Source organism: Bos indicus, chromosome 7 (assembly GCF_029378745.1).
Source record: "Bos indicus isolate NIAB-ARS_2022 breed Sahiwal x Tharparkar chromosome 7, NIAB-ARS_B.indTharparkar_mat_pri_1.0, whole genome shotgun sequence".
Classification (NCBI taxonomy): Eukaryota; Metazoa; Chordata; class Mammalia; order Artiodactyla; family Bovidae; genus Bos; species Bos indicus.
In genome coordinates, this window is record NC_091766.1 from 15,742,859 (window position 1) to 15,748,391 (window position 5,533).

Below are 5,533 nucleotides of genomic sequence, written 5' to 3' on the forward strand. Positions count from 1 at the left end.
TGTCAAGGTTTCCTGGTTAGGGAAGTTTGCATCAGTGTTCCGCTGGGTGGAGCTGGATCTCTTCTCTCTGGAGTGCAATGAAGTGTCCAGTAGTGAGTTTTGAGGTGTCTGTGGGTTTGGTGTGACTTTGGGCAGCCTGTATTTTAATGCTCAGGGCTATGTTCCTGTGTTGCTGGAGAATTAGCATGGTATGTCTTGCTCTGCATCTTGTTGGCTCTTGGGTGGAGCTTGGTTTCAGTGTAGGTATGGAGGCTTTGGATGAGCTCTTGTTGATTAATGTTCCCTAGAGTCAGGAGTTTTCTGGTGTTCTCAAGTTTTGGATTTAAGTCTCCTGCCTCTGGCTTTCAGTCTTATTCTTACAGTAGCCTCAAGGCTTCTCCATCCATACAGCACTGATGACAAAACATCTAGGTTAATGGTGAAAAGATTCTCCACAGTGAGGGACACCCAGAGAGGTTCACTGAGTTACACAGAGAAGACAAGAGGGAGGAGGGAGATAGAGGTGACCAAGAGGAGAATAGGTGAAATCAAAAGGGGGGAGAGCATTCTAGCCAGTAATCAATTCCTTATGTGCTCTCCGCAGTCTGGAACAGTCAGAGAGGTTCATGGAGTTATACAGAGAAGAGAAGAGGGAGGAAAGAGATAGAGGTGATGAGGAGGAGACGAGGGGGAGTCAAAAGGAGAGAGACAGATCTAGCCAGTAATCAGTTCCCTAAATGTTCTCCACAGCCCAGAACACTGAAAGAGATTCACAGAATTCGGTAGAGAAGAGAAGTGGGAGGGAGGAGATAGAGGTGACCTGCGGGAGAAAAAGGAGAGTCAAAAGGGGGAGAGAGCAATCAAGGCAGTAATCACACCCCTAAGTAAAAATGGGTACTGAAGATTAGATTCTTTTCAATTAGCAATAATCGCAGCTTGGATAAACCTCATTGGCTACGATACTGCCACTGTGCAAAGCTGAAGATTAGAATCTTAAAGTTACAAAATTGATAACAAAAAGCAAAAAAACAAAGATTAAAAATCTAGAGTAGAGGTTAGACTCTCAAAAATACAATATGAAAGAGACAAAACAAAAATCACAAAAATTATAATATATATGTGAAATTTGCTTTAAAAATAGGGTCTTTTTTTTTGCAAGGTAATAGTAGGTTATAAAAATGAAAATTAAAAGAGTAATAAAGAACTTAAAAATAAAAAAGTTTTAATTTAAAGATGAAAATTGTAAAATATATCTAGGAATTTCTCTGGAGCTGTTGAGGGCAGTGTGGGGTCAGTTCAGTTCCAGATAGTACCTTGTTCCAGCTTATACTTCTTTTCAACGTCTATAGACCCCTTCCAATGTAATCAGTGCTAACTACAGGGTTTTAATCTGTTGCACCTGTCACTTCCAGAGCACCTCCCTCTTCTTTGTTTATTTTGGCTTCCTCTATTTGCAAGTCTCTTCAGTGTCTAATTTCCACCCTGACACAAGGGGGCGAAGGTGGCCACTTATTTAGGCTAACTTGTTCAGTTGTGTTGTGGGGAGGGAGGAACACCGCAAACAAATATCACTGGCATTTGTGGGGATTGCTTGCAGTGTCTGGGCCGCACTGGGTTTGCTGCCGCTCACGGCGTGTGTGCTTTCCTAGTCTACACTGCTCAGGCTTCAGGTTGCTCTGCAGGGGAACTCTTTAAAGTGGGACCTGGGTTGTGTGCACTTCCCGGGTCTAAGCTACTCAGGTTCAGGTGCTTGGGTACTCCACAAAGGCACAGACTTAGTTGGGCCTGCACTTTGTCCCCTTCCCAGGTCCGAGCAGCTCAGGCGACCAGGTGCTTGGTGAGCGCATTCTCCCAGCTGGTTGGTGCATCTTATCACCTCCTGGGTCCCAGCCCCTCAGTTTCCTGGGTGTACCGCAAGAGTGCCATCTCAGATGTGTCTCTTCTGGGGAGCTGATCTCTGACTGCGACCCTTCTGGCAGATGTCAACCGTCCAGGATCCCAGGAAGACTTGGTTAGCAACTGAGGGCCTGCTCACAGTTTGGTGGAGGATGCCTTCTCTGGGGCCGAGATTGCCCCTTACCTTCAGGCTCTGGCTGTTGCCTGCCTGCCTCTCTGCCTCCGGCGTGGGGATGGACCGGTCCACAACCCGCTAGCTCTCCTCTGGTATTTGCTCAGTCCTTTGTTCTGTGAGCAGGCCCGGCAGTGCCTTTGGTTAGTGCTTTCCACAGGAAAGTTCTCTTTTTTTTTCTCTCTGCCTATCCCATAGTTTGGGTTGCTATCTCACGTTAGCTCCCTCAGATTGTCCTCAGGACATTCAGGCTTGGTCCTTACCCTAAGCATGCAGCCCACGACTCCCTGTTTAGCCCCTGCTCGCTGCTGGCCGACACAAGCGTATGGGCTACTTCTCCACTGGGAGTTGCAGTTAGGCGCGTAATCTGTGGGTTTTGGGTTTTTCCCTCCCGGTTATATTGCCCTCTGAGGTTCCAAAACTCCCCACAGACCTGCTGGTGACAGGGTTTCCTGGTGTTTGGAAACTTCTCCTCCTTCACGACTCCCTTCCTGGCATGGGTCTCTGTCCCTAACTCTTTTGTCTCTCTCTCTTTTTATCTATTTTGTCCTACCTGCTTTTGAAGGGAAAAGCTGCCTTTCTGGGTGCCTGGTGTCCTCCAGCGTTCAGAAGTTGTTGTGTGGAATTTGCTCAGTGTTCAAAAGATCTTTCGATGAATTTGTGGGGGAGAACGTGGTCTCCCCGTCCTATTCCTCCACCGTCTTAGGACCACCCCCCTTCACTCCCTTCTTATGTTTAGATAAACACCAGTAGATTATGAATGTTAACTATTTCTTTGTAGATTCCATTTACACTTTCCTATGGTTATATGCACATTACTGGATTGCCAAACTTCATTTTAATTCGTATTTCAAAGCACTGACTACTATTTTCACAAAATTTCCCACATTTGAAAAGTTCAGGCTAATTTTAAGGTGGTTCTCTATGTGTTAACATTTTGCACACAAAAGTATTTTGAATTGTTTTTACAAATCTGTGCCATTCCTGTCAGGAGCCATGAATTGTGTTAATCATAACCTGCAGTTCATAACACTCTCTCACAGTTGGTGTCTTCACAGTCTACATTTATTGTTTATGAAGCCACTTTTCATAGTGTGTCTGCTTTCCACATTGTTAGGTTCTTTGACCTAAAACCTACATCCTCTATGTGGCCAATAGGAGAGCATAGAAAATAGTTTTCTGCACATAAAACTTCAGTGTTATGATCACAGGGATAGTTGCACTGAGAAGATGTTTGGACTAGGTGGTTTAACAAGAGAAAGTCAAGCTGTGTTGCCAGGAATATATGAAACAAAAACCTTGAAATACTTTGGTAAAATTTGGGTTGTCGCCATAAATATTTCAGAAGAAAGAATGTGGAAACATCTCTTAGTATCTCATGCTTAGATTTCTGGAGAAGGTGACAAGGCTGGGATTGGGGAGGGGACCTAGTGATGTCACAGAAGAGGAAACATCCTTCGTTCTGAGAGAAATAGAGACGTCCTCTGACAGCAGCTAACCATGTGCCAAATTTGACCAAAGACTCTCTCTCTTTCCTTCCAGACACTGATATCTGTGTGTAGCCAGAGTTACATTCCAGGATTCAGAAAAACCCCACAGGAAGGACAACCTGTTTGCTGCTTCCACTTGTGCGTTGTGTCAAGAGATATGTTTCCAACCACACAGGTTAAATATTTCATAATGGTCTACAGTAACTCCACCTCCTACCTATTTCCATGGAAAGAATACTGAGCACTTTGGGAAAGGAGTCACTAGGCATTAGTTTCTCAATTCATGTATTTATGCATTTTTTGACGTCTTCATTTTTATTGCACTCAAATATATATCACATTAAAATTTATCATTTTAATTATTCTTGAGTACAATTCAAGGACATTAATAAATTTCTATTGCTGTACCACCTTTTCCACTGTTCTTCCACAGAACTTGTAACCTCTAACTTCATCAGTTACCATGAAACAGTTACTCTCAATTCCCTGGTAAACATCATTCTACTTTCTGTGTCTATGAATCTGACTATTCTAAGTACTTTCATAAATAAAAGCATATTCCTCCCTTGGCATGTGGCTTCTTTCAAAAGGATAAGACTTTCAAGGTTCATGCATGTTGTAGCATATGGCAGATAAATTCATTTCTTTTTAAGGCAGGACATTCTTGCATTGTGTGTATGTACCTCATTTTGTTTAATCATTTCTCTCTCAATGGGCATCAGGGTTGTTTCCACTTTTTGGCTATTGTAAGTAATGCTGGTAAGATATTATCCAATTCACTGCCTTCAACTTTAGGGAGTATACACCTAGATGGGAATTGCTCACTCTAACAGTAATTCTGTGTTAAATTTTTAAGAACTGCCAGACTGTTTCTCACAGCAGCTGCACCATTTTACATTCCCATCAAGAAGGTACAAAAGTTCCATTTTAACTTTCTCAGCAACACTTTCTAATTTAATAAGTCTGAATATTTCATCAGAGAAGATCAATATGCACACTGCACAAGATGGTATATTTTTATTTCCTACATATTTAAGTGTTTTACAAATAAAAATTGGGATAATGAAATGGTGAGTCTGCTCTCTCTCTAGATGCAGAGCAGTGTGCCCCATGCCCAGACCGAGAGTATCCAAACAGGGAAAGAAATCACTGCCTCCCCAGGGTTGTGACCTTCCTGGCGTTCGAGGGTTCTCTGGGGATGTCACTGGCCTGCACAGTTCTGTGCTTCTGTGTTCTCACGGCTGTAGTTTTGTGGGTCTTTCTGAAGCACCGAAACACCCCCATAGTCAAGGCCAATAACCGGGCTCTCAGCCATGTCCTGCTCATCTCCCTCCTCCTGTACTTCCTCCGCTCCTTACTCTTCATCAATCATCCCCACACAGCCACCTGCATCCTCCAACAGATCACATTTGGAGCTGTGTTCACTGTGGCTGTGGCCACTGTTTTAGCCAAAACCCTGGCTGTGATCCTGGCATTCAAGGCCAGGAAACCAGGAAGAACCATGAGATGATTGCTGGTCACAGGAGCTACTAACTATGTCTTTCCCATGTGCTCCTTGATCCAGGTGATCATCTGTGGTGTCTGGCTGGGAACCTCTCCCCCTTTCCTTGAGATAGACGCTCACTCTGAGCCCAAAGAGCTCCTCATCTTGTGCAACAAGGGCTCAGTGACTGCCTTCTACCATGTCCTGGGCTACCTGGGCTCCTTAGCCCTGGGGACCTTCTCCTTGGCTTTCCTGGGCAGAAACCTGCCTGATGCCTTCAGTGAAGCCAAGTTCCCGACCTTCCGCATGGTGGTGTTTCTCAGCGTCTGGTCACCCTTCTCCCCGTCTACCACAGCAGCAAGGGCAAGGTCATGGCAGCCGTGGAGACCTTCTCCATCTTGGCCTCCAGTGCTGGGCTCCTAGGCTGTATCTGTATCCCAAAGTGCTACATTATCCTCCTAGGACCTGTGATGAATTATCTGAAAGATTTAAAGAATCAAATAGACTCCAAAA

The 5,533-nt window shown here is 44.4% G+C and overlaps 2 pseudogenes; one reads left to right on the plus strand and one right to left on the minus strand.

The window, feature by feature from the left end:
- Positions 1-829: 829 nt before the first annotated feature.
- On the minus strand, positions 830-959 carry LOC139184319 (U4 spliceosomal RNA; annotated as a pseudogene).
- LOC139183980 (vomeronasal type-2 receptor 116-like) lies at positions 870-5,517 on the plus strand (annotated as a pseudogene).
- The last annotated feature ends 16 nt before the right edge of the window (positions 5,518-5,533 follow it).